We start from the raw sequence: 18,249 nt of genomic DNA, 5'->3' as shown, positions 1-18,249 counted from the left end.
TGAGATCAACTATCACTAACTTCTCGATAAAGGCTTGACATTTTGTGCAACATCAAAGACAACAAATAATTGAATAATTATTTTCATCAAAACTTCCCTCATTTTTCCAGAGCTTAAAATACAAAAGAGGCATGTGCAAGTAACTCATAATGGGTAGCAATGTAAGGCTATGTGGTGGATTTCCCCTAGGTACAATTTCCAAATGGAACAAGGCATCTGCTTGGAGGCAAAAATCCATGAAAATATCCTAGTCTTTCATGTAGATTAGGTTCATTTATTGTGAGCCAATGCTTCACTCTATCTCCAAATAAATTAAAGTAGACATCCACATAGTTTGCAAAATCATCTCTACTCAAAGATCCAAATAATTATATAAACACCTCACCTACTAATTCATGGAGCTGATCTCATATGTTGAAAAAACACTACATAGCCTAATCAAGATACATTGAATCTAAAACATCTGATTATTTAAATTATAATTGATTCTTAAAATTTTTGATGTCTGAATCTAAAACATTTGATTATCTAAATTATATTTTATTATTACATTGTCTGATGTTTGAATAGAGTTGAGTTATAATTCCTATAAAATTCCTCTTAATTATATAAAAGGGGTAAACTTTATTTATAGATTAGGGCTTTAAAGGCCTCACACAATCTAGTGTACTAACTAGCACCTGTATTTAGTCTATAAAGCTATTGGAATGTCAAATTGGTTGAGAGTCATGCATGGTTTAATGCCTAAAATGCATAGTACATTGCAGCCAAGAAAATAAAACTATTATTAATGTCCATGAGTAATTGTAAGAGATAATGGAACTAAAGACTAATACTCCTAAATCTATTTCTAAATTTAACTATTTGGATTGGTGCTAACATTTTGGAAAAATTTATGATCCATTATAGGGATAAGAAAGCAAGGGAAGAGACAAAAAATTTGTCCAGTCAAATCTAGAAAAATATTCAATGAACATTACAAACTAGAAAGCTTGTTATAGATGGGAAGAACACTCCAAGGGCTATCTTTCCATGTAGCTAGACACATAATATCACTATGTCTGACATGTAACATATGAAAGAGGTTTGGCAATGCATAACAAGTAAATATATAAATTCTAGCTTTAATGATAGTAGATTATTATAATTTATAGATTAGATTATGTATGAATTTTTTATCATCAACACTACAGATCATATTTTTTGATTTATTATTTCACAGTTCCTTGAATTATCTTCCTAATAGTGAATCATAAAATCTGATCTAACTATAAAAATTCCTATATACAACTAATCTAAAAACATATTAGAAATGATTATAAACTTGCTGAAATGCTCCTCAAATTATCATAAAAAATAAATATACCCACAAAATTCCTAGGGTTAAGATAAGATGGTAATGTTTGCATAAAATATTGATTCTACATCTGGGTTATTTGGATATCAGTATAAGTACTTATCGATGCATAGATCATATCCATTCCTCACTCGATTTCTTTCCTATCACACAGGAACAAGAAGATTATAAATTTTGTGCATAAATTTTGGACATACACATAAAGGTTTTTATTAAGCCCAACTAAATACAACCCTAACATTGTTTGTTGTTTTGGGTCTTATCAATTTCACAAAATAACTTCCTATTTAGTTTGGCATGAATTAATATTTCAATCAATGTTTTGATTTTTTATCAATGTTTTCTAATTTATTTTTGAAATTAGTAAGATGGATCCTAATAAAAAACATCAATGAAAAAATATATACCAAAATAAATTATTAGATTCCCATAAATTGTATGGCTAATTGTTCCTAAACTGCAAGGTAATTTACAATATAATGAGAAAGGGGCTTTCCAAAACTGTATGGGAGAAGTTATTACAAATAGATTCCATTGTAATAGATTTATCTGAACAAGAATGAGAATTTGGTTAGCTTGTGTGGAAACAATGAGGGTTACAAGCACACATGAGCATAGACATATCCACATTTTGGATTATTCCAATTTCTTCAACAGTCTTATTTTCATACATGTTGCACAGTTGGGAAACTAGAGCTTTTGTTGAATAATTGTAATATATATCCAATGCTTCATAAGTTTGATCAGATATTAATGCATGTGTCTGCACATGGTCATCCATTCCTTGGCTATCTATCTCAATGTTTATTATATGTACCATTCCCAATCTGAATATATCCATAAATAAACACACATTAGTGAAAGTAAATCAATAACTCCTTATATTATAGGGGATTAAATAGAACTCAAGGAAAATATCCCTTTGTTTTGGTGAAGAGGAATCAAAAATGGGAAAATCATCACTTGTAAAACAAGTGGTAATTATTTTCACATTACAATGATTCCTTTGAGGTTTATAAACTAATCAATAAATTTTCTCTTGTGGTTAATGATTGTGTCTACCAGTTCTAGTATAAGCTACCATTAAGGAAGATTTTTGTTAATACTAAGAAAATAGAAGTGACATAGGTAGAGGTTATTCGAGAAGAAAGAATATCAAAATGTGTCTTTTTGTTTGGTAGGAGGGACTCATGATTGTTGACCACTCCAACACAACCAGACCAATAAGACAAAACTAATAATGATAGGTGTAACCTCACCCCATGGAAAGCTACTCTCCATCATGTCACAATCTATAAATAGTAAATTAAAGAAGTCATCTATGAGAGTCTTCATGGAAATGTATATATATTTTGAAGGTTAAGAAGAAATACATGTAGATATATACATCCTTATTTGATATACGAATCTAATCTCATGGGTGGTTATGGTTTTGATAACAACTTATGTTTAAGCTTAGTTATAGTTGTTCAATACATTCAAGTTTGAAGTGGTAAAGTTAGATACATTTGACATTAATGTCAAGATGATGGTAATACTATGGAATCTTGTTACATAATATTTTCAAAGAACTATGAAATATTATTATTTGGCCCATTTACTACAAAGATATTCTTCAGGCTTAATGGATTCTTAAAAAAATAAATTTCCTTGAAGTCAATGTGACTCCATTATATCAAAATAAAATAAAAAATTAGTTTTCAGCAAGAAAGAATGAAGGTTATGATCTAAATTGGAGAAGAATATTTTCATTTGCATGCTTCCTTCCATAAAAGTTATAACATAAATCAAGAATGAATTTCAACCATTCAGAAGTAACCAATTCTCTTGAGTTTTTATTTACCTATGGAGATCTATAGAATACAACTCAAATTTTCTTGGACAATAGACTACCTCAATTTTCTTTTTAGTGAAAGAATGGGACAAGTAGGTTTCTAATTGAAGCAAACACAAAATCTAATAACTTTTCTCAGATCTCGATCAAAAGTGATCCTATGTCCAACCAAAATTTCAACTTCCTAAAAGGAGGAATATTTCTACTGATGAAAGGAGATATCAATGCATATATGTATAAAATTCAGCCTCAATAATTCAAATTATAGGATATGTAACCATTAACCTTTATGGGCACAAAGTTAGCAATTACAGGACTGAATAGGGTTGGAGGGACCTTTCCATTATCTCAGATGACCTCAAACCAATCATGATCATGCTTAATTCCTTGTCCCTTAGCAACAATAAGGATGAACTAGTTTGGAGGGATAATGCCAATGGGATCTATTTGGTTTCCTTGGGGTACTCTGCTTTATGGAGCTTAAAAGAGTCTCCCCCTTGGTCGAGGGCTTGGATCCCTGGTCTTACGCCAAAAGTCAACATTTTTTTTGGTTGGCTCTTCAAGACAAAAATCTAACCCAGGAAAATCTCATCAAAAGAGGTCACACCATGCCCAGCAAATGTGTTTTGTGTAAAGAAAAGTCTGAGATAAGAAATCATATGTTCATTCACTGTTCTTTCTCTAGGAAAGTTTGGGGCCTCCTCACCTAGGACTTAGGCCATAGTTGGTGCTATCCTTCTAACCTCTTGGACATTTTCTGTCAATGGCATGGCTTGTTCAATGGGTCTGTCTTGAAGGAAATTAGCTCCTGGATCCTGCCCCATTTTTGTTGGAGCATATGAAAGGAGAGAAACAATAGGATTTTCAAAGATAGGGAGGAGTTGGCTTTAGTTGTTGGGAGAAATATTTTCAATAACATAAAGAAAAAAATTTATGTGAAGAAGGGGGGAGAATTTGAGATAGGAGGTAGGATCAAGGAGAAGGTTAAAGACTATTTGAGGAAAAGATAGGAAACTAAGTGGTTCCTTCCCCCTGAAGGATGGCACAAAGCCAACTTTGACGGAGCTTCCAAGGGCAACCCTGGCCCCTCGGGTAGTGGAGGCATGATAAGGAATGAAAATGGAGATAGTATTGCAGCTTTTTCTCTTCTGCTAAGATTCCAAACCAATCATTTTGCGAAAGTGAATGTCATGTGCAATGTTGTAAAACTGGCTTTTGAAATTGGTGTCACCAATTTATGGCTCAAAGGGCATTCGAATAACATTATAAAGTGCATTATTGACAACTCACATCCATCATGGACGATTGCAAATCTAATTGATGAGACTCATGAGACCCTCACCAAATTTAATAGAATCCACATCACACATATTGTTTGGGAAGCAAACATAGTTGCCGACAAGTTTGCAAACATTAGGGTCGATGTAGACCAAAAAGTGACTTGGCTTCCTAGAATTTATTTGTCAGCGAACATTAAAAGTGTGATTGACTTGGACAAGATCTAAGGAAGTACAAAGAAAATCAAGCCATAATTATGATTATGAAGGTTTTAAGAAATAAGGGTACTTTTCAATATGGAAGCATGGAAAATCGTACCTATAGTAATTCATTATTGATTAATTGACATGCTGTATAGGTTATTTTTTGCACTCGCTTCAGGAACAATAGTAGGGCTATTTTTCTCTAGTTATTGCTAACTCTTGGGGGTCCCTTTCAATCACAGAGTGAGGAACACATGAGTAAAGAGGGTGGGTAGTGTGTAGAAATGGCAGGCAAAAGGTGCAGAAAGGAGCCGATGGGAGATTTTGAGAAATGGAGAAGTAGGGAGAAGGTGTGGGAAAAGATAGAAGAGGGTGGGGTTACCAATTATATCATGAAGCTGCATGGTTTCGACTAGGAGGTGACCAAAAGCATGGTGGGGTCCTGGAAGGATGGTAGGGTGAAGGTGAATGAGGTCTACTTTCAAATAACGGAGGAGGTGATTGCGACTATCACCAAAATCCCTAATGAGGGTTTTAAATTCTTCAGGGATAAGAAGCTCTTAGCCAATGTGATAAGGGACTTTGTGGACAGTGAGAAGGAATTGAAGGCATCAAGAAATATTGACACCTACTATGTCATTGACTCCATGAAGAAGTGGTGGAGGTATGTTTTGAGATTTGTTATCAAGTACATCACGTTGGACCCTAGGTTTGATAGAGCTCACACCCACCACTTTTTTATATTGAATCATTTATGGCATAATGCAAATATTTCCTTTCCATATTATTTGTTAACCTCAATGAGCAAGGTGGTGGATAGCTTTAAAAAGAAGCCCACCACAAACCCAGCTCTGCATGAGGGGTTGCTGCTGCTTATCCACAAGCACTTTAAGGCTCAGACTATAAGCATCACTCCACCTCAGGAAAAGAAGGTGGATTCTAATAGCTCTAGTTACTCCTCTAACTTAGATGAAATTCAGAGCCTCAGCTCTGAGGAAGGAGGGATCTCTTCTTCGGGGAAATTAGTGACTCACCAAGCTAAAAAATTGCCCTCCCCCATAACCCCTAGCAGAAAAAGCCCTAGGGATCTTGGTCAAAAGCTTCCTGAGAAGGATGAGGAGGGAGTCAGTGATGATGAGGAGGAGTTAGAGTCTGAGGAGGTGGTTAAGGAGATGCAGCAGGAAATTAAGGATGAAAGTGGAAGGAAGAAATGCAAGAGGGAGAGTTTGGAGGATGTGAGCTCACAGTTTGAGGAGGCATCTGTGCTACCCCTATCTCCTATCCACCTCCATGCCCAACCTAAAGAAAAGAAAGAGGAGAATGCAGGGTATGTGGAAGGGGAATTATAGGTTGATGATAGGAGGAAAGCTTGGATAAAATTTAATTTCAAGACTTCAAAGATGGGCATCTTCAGGGAGGCCATGAATCCCCAAATCCTCATGGAAAATCAAGAGGAACAGTGGCTGGAAGAACTCATTGACCCGGCGATAGTGGCTATTTTTGGACAAAGCTAGGGAGACAGGGATGAACCTCTTGAACAATGCTTGTAATAGTATGATTGACAATTTTAGATCAATCAAATGGCTTTTTCATGAGCTGGAGGAGGTCAAAGAATAGGTGAGACATATTGAGGCAACAAGGAAAGGGATGGATGCTAATAGGAGGACAGATTTGGCTGATAGGCTCAGTCTGGTAGAGAGAAGGATACATAACCTGGAGAACTACAATCACAACCTTGCAAATTAGATGTTCTCTTTGTTAAGCTCCATTAACAACAACATCATCTCTCTTACGGACTGGATCAAAGACAGAGAAATGCAGGATGATGAGGAAGGAAAAGATAGGGAAAAGGCCAGAAGGGAAGACAACTCCGCAAAGGACAACACCATTCCTAATCAGGACCAGGGGGACCAAAGGGTGCAACAGCTGGAAGTGGAGGAGAACCAACTAGCCTTCGAGGCTACTCAAGTTATGCAAGAGATAGAACAAAAGAGCGAGGAATAAATCTCACCTACTCTTTTGTTTTTCTTTTTCTTTTAGCTTTTGGTCTGGCTTTAGGTCATGGTTTTACTTGTCTTTTTTCCTGGTCTTTTCTCAAAACTCTACTTTTTGGTTGAGCTTTATGCTTATTATCAACCTCTGAACTTTTACTTGTTTGGCTGGGCTTTCACGCTTATTATCAGCCTTATATGTTTTAACTATTGGGTTTTAGGATCCCTATAAAACCTATTTATCTAATCAAAAATAAAAAACAAAGTGAAACTAAAAGAGAATTCTCTCATCATATAAGGGTGGAAGATAGAGTATACAACTTATGAAAATAGTATCTTCTTTACTAATGAGATTATTTCTTTTGGTTTCATTTGTTATTTTCACTATCCCTTTGTTTACCACCTTTTCCCTAGTCAATCTATAACCCTTGGCCTTCCCTCAATCCATGTGTTGTCGACCCCCATTCTTCCCCTTATCTAGTTAGATCTGTAACTAGATCATCTTTCTTTCTCCTTGTAGTCTTTCATCCCAATGATGGATCATAGAGTTTGATCCATAACATTGATGCAAATATTATTTACACAATCAAATCCAAAAGAATTAGCATCAAAACATTATCTTGTAAGAAAGTCTAGGGAAACAGAAAACAAAATAATTTCAAGATTTTGATTTTATTAGATTCAAAAGTAATTTGTAAATAATCCTCTAAATATTCTTCAAGAAAGCATAACACTTATTGAAATACCCACAAAAAACAAGTCAAATATAGTTGAGAGTCATAGGAAAGAGAGAAAAACATAAAAATCTTATAATTTTACACTCAATCGGTAGATTTTCTTGGGCCATCTTGTTTTCTGCATTTCTACTAACTTCTTTCAAAGAATTGAGTGTCCTCTGAAAAAAAAAATGGTTTTGTGCAATCAGATTCTCAATCTACCAAACATGCATTTAGCTTTAGAATTTTGTCCAATCATATTTAGGTTTCTTGGTTGGTGATTATTTTCCTAACCATCACCTATAATTGATTGAGATTTGGTCTATAGGCTTCTGCAAGGGACTTAGGCCTAGAAACAGTGATCTAGTTGTGAAAAATTAGACCATTATCAATATTATTATTACTTGAGTTTAATAGATGAGTATCTAGTTCTATGTAGTTGTATTTAGAGCTCTTCATAAGACAGAAAAGTTGAAATGGGAAACCTACTACTAAAGCCTTTGAATATCTAGGTTATGTCTTTGCTCAATTTTCTAGTTTCATGTTGAATTTTGTAATTGAAATTTATTCTCACTAGGGTGAGAATTAATTAGATCCACAATATGATTCTAAACAAATTTATAAGAAACTATCAAAAAATATGCTTCATATTCTTAGTTGCACAAGGTTAGACAGATGCTAAGGGAAAAACTTACAAAGCAACTGCCAGAAAATATATTGATTTTGAAATTTGGTTCTTCTCACTCAAAATAGAAAGATGATTCTTAGACTGATGCATCAAACTACTATATGCAAAGAAGCCAATGAAAAAATTGTATCAACTTTTCTCAATTGTTAGCCAACATGTTTTTAGACTTACTATACCTTTGAAGACCATTTCTTTTCTATAAAAGATCATATAAGAATGAGGTGTGGAAAAACTTTGATACAAGTTTAGTACCAAATTCAAAAACCAAAAATAAGATAACTAAAATGAAACATTAATACACTAATCAAATCAAAAGAAATTTTCATTGGAGTAGAAGTTTATGAAAAATGCTAATGCATTTTCAAATAATGCTCCTCGTAACATACCTCAGAAACTATGAGAATGATGATAAAGCCACCAAAAAGAGGAAAAAAAGTGGCAATGTAGTCATCAAAAGTAGCATTTGGATTCACAAAAAATCCACTCATAATAGTAGTTGTCCCAAAAGTTGTAACACCAGGAAGTGTTGCACTAATATAGCCCCAAGGAGTATTGAGTTTTGAGTTTTGTGTACTCAAATTGGAGATCTAATTTTGATTTTGGTTGCACCAAGTACACCTGAACATAAGAACAATTCTAATTATGGTTTTAAATGTTAGGATTAAGGAATTACTTATCAACCTCAACAAAATTTTTAGATTACATCCTCTTTTATAAATCTAAAACTTAAAAGAAACAAAACTAAGTTCTTAACCTCAATATAGATTATTTACACCTAAATGCATCTCTACCATAGAGTGTGTTCAAGAAGCTAGTGCCATACAAGCACTTTACCAAGAAATAAAGGGACTCCTTGGCTATAAGCATAGTAACTTGATTATATTTAGATTAGATTTGGAGCAATAGGGGTACTCAAAAGGAGCATCCCTATAAATAGTCTTCTCAAATGGAAACACAAGGAAATTAAGCTTCATAATGGCCACATTGAAACAAATTTTTATATTTAGAATACCTTTCAACACAATCTAAATGCCCAAAATAGGATTCAATTCGCTAATACAAGCCATTTCTATATTTTTTTTAAACCCTCTTTGCACATAACACAAAAACTCTAAAGACAAGTAATGAATGAATTGGGAGGTGATATAGCTTTAAGCACTTCTTGTTGAGTCACCATTATTGTGAAGATGAGATGACCACAAACATGGTGATAGTCATCCAAGCAGCATGTGGGTGGGCCTGAAATACATGCTTATCTCTTGTGAATTTCCAATCACCACAACCATCTTATCTAAAGATAAACTACTCATTTTTTGTGTAGCACACTTAGTAATTACCCTAGCTCTTGTTGGCATAAATTTATTTTCCATTAGTGACAACACTCACAGTTATAACCGAGCACCAAGTAACACAGTTCAAACTGAGTAATTCAGTGTAGACCGAGTGATGGCAACACAGTTCAAATCGAGCACTGAAGACACAATTCAAACCGAGCATCAAAGACACAGTTCTAACTGAGTGAAGAAGGACTTAGTGTTAAACCAAGTGAAGTTGCACTTAGTGTTAAACCGAGTGAAGATGCACTTAGTGTTAACCAAGTAAAGATGCACTCAGTATTAACCAAGTGAGGAAGCACTTAGTGATGACCAAGTAAAGAAGGACTCAGTGATAACCGAGCTCAAGAGGTTAACAAAGAAGTTAGTTTCTACCGAGTGACACTATATCTACCAAGTCACCAATGGTTACCGAGTTCTAGGCAACATTGTATGACTAGTATGAACTGAGCCCCTACCTCTACCAAGTGCATGATGATGCCGAGTAATGTAGTGGATGCCGCGTATCAGAAGGTCATCAAGTCTGTTTGAAGAACTCGAGTTTATTTTACCATTTGGTCGACTCAATTATATTTTGTTCACTTGTGTTTGGCCGACCTTGCATGAATAATTATTGGAATGTTATATATATGTAATGTATTATATCATTCAAAATATAGATACAAGGAAGACATACAAGATATAGAATATTGCACAAAGGAGGGACATAAGATATGATATGCGAATTCATCAGCAGTAAAGAATACTCAGCAAGGTCTACCAGGAGCAGAAATGATTTCATCAATCACAGAAGGTGATCTACAATAAAGAATCCAGTCAAGTTGTAAGTTGATCTGTTAGTTCATCCTAACAGGTGAATCATTCTTGTAAATCCTTTAACAGGGTAGAATTAACTATCTTTATTCAAATCTCCTAACAGAGTGCATACTTGTAAAGTATGTTTGTAAATCCTCTAACAAGGTGGATCTAGCAATCCTCTATGCTCCTAACAGGGCAGATCACCAGAAGTGATCATTGTAAGCCTTAATCGACCAAATTCATACTGCAGTAACGAAGCTTTGTGGGTACATACCCACCCCAGTTTTACTTTCTATTTTGGAAGGTTTCTGGGTCACCAAATCTCTATGCATATATGGTTTAAATGTTTAATAGTTCTTTTATGCAGCAGGCTAGATGAGTGAATGTTGTATATGGTTATTCTAAATTGATTAAAAGTTTTATTGTTACTGATTCACCCCTCCCCTCTCAGTAACCTATTATATCTTGAATATTTCCAACAATTGGTATTAGAGCATTTTTGGTTCTTAGGACAAAGTTTGACAGCTTGAGCAAAGATCTAAGTTATGGAGATATTCAGACTAGAGAAAGTTATTGAAAATGAAAAGTTAGATCTAGAAATGGCCATGGTTCAACTCAAAGAAGCAAAGGAGCATCTTTCTCAATCCCTAAAAAGAAGAAAGGAACTTGCAAGACAAATGAATGACCATCACTATGTTGAAGAAAAGATTGAAGATTTTTTACCATCAAGTAGTTCAGAAGAAGCTGACAAAGCAATCAAAGAACTTCTAGAGAAGAATGGATCTCTGCAAGAAGAGGTAAGAAAGCTTAAAAGAGAACAAGAAATACAGACAATTAGGCTATGTGAAGTTTTGGAACAAAGAAACAAAGCACAAGAAGAATTGGAAGATAAAAGCCATAAAATTCATAAGCAATCCCATCAGCATGAAGACCTTATAGACCAACTCTCTAATGCAAATGAAGAAATCAGGATTCTCAGAGTACAAAATGAAAGTCTACAGAATGATTTAAGAACTAAGAGACAAATCAATGAAATCTTGGAAAATTATCTAATCTCTGAAAGGCAAGTCAATGAAAGAATGATGAAATCCCAAGCAGATATGAATCAATTAAATCAACAAAATGAGGAAAATCTTTATAGACATAAAGGTAAAGCTGGTCTTGGATACAAAGAAGAAGGAGAATCCTCCAAACAAGGTGAAAAAAGGAATCAAAAACCCACTTGTAATCACTGTGGAAAGTTAGGTCATACATCAAACAAATGCTGGAGCAATGGAAAAGCAAAATTCAATGGTAAATGCTTCAATTGCAATCAGCATGGTCACAAAGCAAATGAGTGCAAGGAAAAACCAAAATTTGAAGGCAACTGTCACAAATGAAAAAAACATGGTCACAAGGCATTCTAATGCAGATCCAAATCATTCAATCTAGCTAAACAACTTGTCAAAGCCATATTTGGATGGGACTACAACACTTGGTGCAGATGTCACTATTGTGGAGAATATGGACATACTAGCATAAATTGTGCAAGACATCACTTAAGGAAGAAGAATACTACTGTAAGGTCCTATACATGTACAGAACTTGGTTATATAGCTAAAAATTGCATGAATATAGAAAGAATTGAAGATGAGAAGAAAATCAAAGCAGACAACATTTGGAAGCAAATGAAGCAGTAGTGGATTCCAAAATCTACCGAACAAGATAAGTCAAGCAATGACAATATCACTAAAGAAATGAGTGACTCCACCATTTCCAATTAATATTCATAAAAGAAAGTATGGAACTACATCCTCCAAGAATTATCCTAAACAATTCCACAAGAAGAAAGATGATCAGAACAGTATTCAGATACACTTTGATCCTAGACTTAACTGAGTTCGATCGGGTGCAATAAAGTTTCATTTACCAAGTTATATCAACCGAGCAAGGTCGGTTCATGACCTTACCAAGTTAGGTCGGTACATCAATGTTTTCTTTTGATCACCAAGTTGATAGTATCTACCAAGCAAATGGATGACAACCTGTCATTTCATCTACCGTCATACCAAGCATTTATGACGAATGTTTCGTCAAAAGGGGCAAAATTTGATCTCACTTTGAGCTAAGTAGTTATCTTTTACAATTCCAAAGCAAGCTTAAAGCAATTTTGAGCAAATTTTAAAGGGCAAAGAATCTGTTCAAAACTTCTCTTCACTTATCGAGCAGCAATGACATCTAGAAGTAGCAGCTCCAAGACAAAGAGAGGCTCAGAAATGCTGGTTAAAGGTGTGGAATGGAAGGCGTCAAACTTCAAATTGGCACCAGCAATTGCAGAATCACTTGACCTTAATGGTGCTCAGTCTCAAATTCCTCCAAAGGTACTCCTTATAAATGACATTCACTCTCATTTCAAATGTTCCATTCAAGAACTTGGAAACCTATAAATTGATAATTCCCTAGGAGAAATGAGCGTAGATGGAAATTTGAAACTCGAGCATAAGCATCTTGAAAAAAAAGGGTTAACCCACATTTCACATTTGCCAAGGAATTTTCAAATTAAATGGGTTAGGTATGTACTCAGTAGGGTTCACAACAGGCAATTGTGGTTAGAGCAACCAATGCTTATCACAAAGAAAATGATTAACAAGATTACTGGCCTTCCCATGTTGAGCAAAGCTAAGACTACCAAAACCCTAGGTCGAGAAGAATTGCAAAGGCTAACCCAAGCAGAATGGGATGGTAGAGGACTTAAGCTTAGTACAGTAGCTGACACTAAATTAAGTTTTGGTATTCACGTCATTGCTTATAAATTTACAGTTCGAGCCGTCCAAACAGTGTACCTTGTGAAGCAGTAGATTTAGCATATAAGGTAGTAAAGAAGAATGTTGAGTTTGATCTGTCTGAATTGCTTTTGTCTCAATTTAATAAAAATATGGAAAGCATAAGGACCCCAAAGAACAACTCCTGCAAATTTGGTTCACTTTTGATCTATTTATTTTTCTATGTTCAAAAGTCTTTTCCATCAAAAGGATCAGTAGTATGGAGAAAAGATATTCCCGTTCTTTATCAAATAAATGAGTTCATTGCAGAGTTAGGTGAAAATTTTGACAGTGTTTTGGATAATTACTTTGAAGATTTTAAGGAAAGAATGAACAATAGATTATGGATTCCACCTAAACTGGTTGAGGAATACAAAGAAGATGTATGCTTTATGGTAGATTGTGACAAAGTATACATACAGGAAGTCAGGCCCCGAGTTGCATGGGTGAAACCTCTTCCTTATGAGGTTAATATTGATGAAACCAGAGATATCATAGAAGCACTGGTGAATGAACTAGTAGATCCAAAGCAACCAGTCTTTGGAACTTATGATGAAGCTAAGGCTAGAATTGAGCTTTCAATCAAAATCCCTCAGGTCATTAGCAAAGGAAAGAGGAAGATTACAAAGCTAAAAATAGAACTTGGTCCTCTGATGATTACTGAAGGGAAAGGAGAAGATGAAGAAGAAGAAGAGGAAATCAAGTCAAAAAAAGGAGAGGAGCCTCAACAAAAGAAAGGTAAGGTGATTATCACCAAACCTAAAAAGCAAGCTACTGCAGTCTTCTCCAGGAGAACAAGACAGGGGAAGAAGGAACCTGTACTTATCAAGCCTCCACTCACATTTGAGGAAAGATTGAAGCAATTAGAAGAAGGTACTAGCTTCACAAACTTCAAAGCATTGAAGTTTGAAACAAGGACAGAACAAGAGAAAATACAGATTGAAGAACTGGTATTGAATAAAATGGGAAGATGGAAATACTCTCCGGATGAGATTTCCTCTCAGATCCCTAAAGAGCTATTGGAGAGGTTGCAACCAAGATGGGAAATTGCAATCAAAACTGTCAAGGATATCTTTGAGCAAACTCTAAAAAATCTCCTGCCGAGTCTCACTGATGCAGAAGTGAAGAAATCACTGAAAGATCATGAAGGTAATAGGATGATTAGATTCCACACTTGTTTGATACTAATCAAAGACATTGAGCATGTTGTAAATGATGCAACAAACATGTGGAAACATATCTATCATCTACATAAATCTAGTGAGGATATTGCTGAAATCAAGGACAATGACAGCAATGATGATGATGACATTGAAGATATTCCAGGGGATCTGCATTCAATGATGATAAATGTTGAGGAAGAATTCAAGGAAGATGAAATGGAGGAAGAAGACAAGGAAGATGAAATGGAGGAAGAAGAAGCTGAACAAGCTAGGGAGGAAGATGATCCTGTAAAAATTGCAGCCAAAGTCATTGCATCTCTTCCTCACTCTCCACCTAAAGCAGCTACATCAACTGTGGAGATAGCTTCTACTGGTGAGATTGTGTGCACAACAGCTTCATCAATTGCTCAATCTTCACCTGTCTCCACTCAGCTCCGGGCACCATCTATGCAAGTGTCTACCACTTCATCAACCGAGCTGCAGCTATCTTCATTGACCAAGCCATCATTAGCTATAGTAGTAAGTTCATCAAGCATATCAACTTCTACTATAGAGTGTACAGTAAATGTACCCATTGGTACTTCAATTTTGACAATTTCATCTGCTCCAATTTTTGCATCTGTTAGTTCTCCCATTCCATCTTGTACATCAATCTTGGGAGGAACATCAATTTTTGATACTATTAGCACTTCTCTCAGTCTTCCTCTAGTTAGTCCTATTCCAGTTTTGTCAGCCAGTCCAGCCTCATCAACTATTGTTTCAATTTCAAAGGGAAAAGGTGAAGTCACTGCGGGAAAAGCAAAGAGATGCATGTTTTCTAGCAAGGCAGTGGATGAGGAAATAGACTTGGATAAGGACATTGTCATTCCTAAGATAGATTTGGATAATGCATCAGTCGATGAAATGAGAATGATCAGTCAACTATTAGATCAGAAGGCAAGGTAAAAACAACTGAGGCATGAGAGAGACCAGGAATATAGTATTATTGAAAGTGCTAAGAATATTCTAACAGAGGCTATAGGTGTTGAAGTAGATTCTACTCAACACATTTTGATTCAATTAGAAGAGGATGTATATAAATTCAATGAGGATACCTCCGACCAAGAAAAATTGATTGAAAAAGTAGAGAAGAAATTTGACAATAAGGTGCTTGAGCACATTGCTCAGCATATTGCATTAAAACAGGTAGAATTGTCTACAATTTTGAGTAATTTTGAACATTCCTTTAATAATGTAACTTTACTTTTTGGAAAACTTTGTGATGTTACCGAGTATACTAAGGAAATCAAAGAAAAGTTGAATAAAATTGATGAGGATATGAAGGTCAGTGCCCAAATGTTGCAGCTTGGCCATAGTTCAAGTTCATCCCATCATCTCAAAATAAGATTTTTGTCAGAGAAATAGGCAGAATTGTTGAGAGAGGAAGCAAGGATCAGGTGTACTCTGATTGACATCCAAAATATGATCCTTCCTATCATGGACACAATGTAGAAGCATATTGCCCATTCCAAAATATTGTTTCCTGACAAAAACTTCTCAATTGCAGATCATATGATTGAACTCTCTGCAGAAGTTCAAATAACACTCTCCACCAGAAAACTCTTGCAAGAAAATTGGGATAAGACATTGGCTCTTATTCTCAAGGTACATTTTGAGTTTATCTCTCATTTTGGACTCTCTGTGTAAATATATATTGTTTAATTTGGCATTATTGTCAAAAAGGGGGAGATAGCACACTCCAAGAGATAATTGTGCAAGAAATATGTGTAATGACTTGTAAATACTGTGCATATTGTATGGGGGAGATACATGTAAGAAAGATATGTGTAATAAGACTTGCAAAGAGCAATTTTGAAAATTCAGAACTGTATGTCAATTTTTGCACATAAACTTTGAATCATAATTGTTTTTGTCACTAATGCCAAAGGGGGAGATTGTTGGCATAAAGTTATTTTCCATTAGTGACAACACTCACAGTTCTAACCGAGCACCGAGTAACATAGTTCAAACCTAGTAATTCAGTGCAGACCGAGTGATGGCAACATAGTTCAAACTAAGCACTGACGACATAATTCAAACCGAGCATCGAAGACACAGTTCTAACCGAGTGAAGAAGGACTTAGTGTTAAACTGAGTGAAGTTGCACTTAGTGTTAAACCGAGTGAAGATGCACTTAGTGTTAACCGAGTAAAGATGCACTCAGTATTAACTGAGTGAGGAAGCACTTAGTGATGACCAAGTAAAGAAGGACTCAGTGATAACCGATCTCAAGAGGTTAACGAAGAAGTTAGTTTCTACCGAGTGACACTATATCTACCGAGTCACCAATGGTTACTGAGTTCCAGGAAACGTTGTATGACTAGTATGAACCGAGCCCCTACCTCTATCGAGTGCATGACAATGTCGAGTAACGTAGTGGATGCTGCGTATCAGAAGGTCATCAAGTCTGTCTGAAGAAATCAAGTTTATTTTACCATTTGGTCGACTCAGTTATATTTTGTTCACTTGTGTTTGGCCAACCTTGCATGAATAATTATTGGAATGGTATATATATGTAATGTATTATATCATTCAACATATAGATACAAGGAAGACATACAAGATATAGAATATTGCACAAAGGAGGGACATAAGATATGATATGTAAACTCATCAGCAGTAAAGAATACTCAACAAGGTCTACCAGGAGCAGAAATGATTTCATCAATCACAGAAGGTGATCTACGATAAAGAATCCAGTCAAGTTGTAAGTTGATCTATTGGTTCATCCTAACAGGTGAATCATTCTTGTAAATCCTTTAACAAGGTAAACTTAACCGTCTTTATTCAAATCTCCTAACAGAGTGCATACTTGTAAAGTATGTTTGTAAATCCTCTAACAAGGTGGATCTAGCAATCCTTTGTGCTCCTAACAGGGCAGATCACCAGAAGTGATCATTGTAAGCCTTAACTGGCCAACTTCATACTGCAGTAAGAAAGCTTTGTGGGTATCATACCCACCCAGTTTTACTTTCTATTTTGGAAGGTTTCTGGGTTACCAAATCTCTGTGCATATATGGTTTAAATGTTTAATAGTTCTTTTATGTAGCAGGCTAGATGAGTGAATGTTGTATATGGTTATTTTGAATTGATTAAAATTTTTATTGTTACTGATTCACCCCTCCCCTCTCAGTAACCTATTATATATTGAATATTTCCAACAGCTCTGGCATGCCCACACCAATTATTCTATCAATCTACAAAGAATGTCCCCTTCACCTATGGTTTTTGACTACACTACCATCAATTTCATAGACAAAGGTAGAAGACGTGGAATGAAGAAGGAAAAAAGACATTGAATGACAAAAATCAGCTAATAATTTGGTATCTTAAAATTTGTAATATCTAATCATTTTTAAATTATACTTAAATGGAAAATGTATATTATAAATTTAATAAATGGGTAATATACAAAATTTAATCTAAGAAGATAGTTTTGTAATATTTGAAATATATATATATATATATATATATATATATAATCTCTTATAAGTTTTTTAATTAAATTTTGTTATAATTTATATCAAATTTAATGAATATGAATTTAGATCTCTATTTTGGAAACAAAATGATCTTGTACAATTATGTAGACTTGAGAATTTCATTTGGCTATAGCATAATTCAAATAGATTTATAATTGTGTGCATGCAATCTTGCTAAATAATAGAAACTATGACACAATAAAAATGTCATAATTTATTTATTTTAGAAACACTTTATTATATTTTATGAAACCCTCAAAAAGAGAATGTTTATCAGATTTTCAAAAAAAATAGTTTTAAAGATGTTGTCAATATGAAGAAGTGTAGTTATAATAAAATTTGATGGATGTAATGGATGTTTGAATGTGATTAGTCATTTTCTTACATACAATAATGAGATTAGGCCAATTTAATTTATTTGATTTAAGGAAAAAGATACCAATAATAAAGAAATTTTACTTTATCTGTAAAGGAACAATATTGAATGGTAAATGTTATTATTCTTTAGACCATGATAGTAAATATATGTTGAGATATTGATTGGATATGAATCTTAAATATTCTA

The sequence above is a fragment of the Cupressus sempervirens genome, chromosome 2, assembly GCF_028749045.1.
Source record: "Cupressus sempervirens isolate cs-2001-9-10 chromosome 2, ASM2874904v1, whole genome shotgun sequence".
NCBI classification, from domain to species: domain Eukaryota; kingdom Viridiplantae; phylum Streptophyta; class Pinopsida; order Cupressales; family Cupressaceae; genus Cupressus; species Cupressus sempervirens.
Note: the sequence above shows the minus strand (reverse complement) of the source record.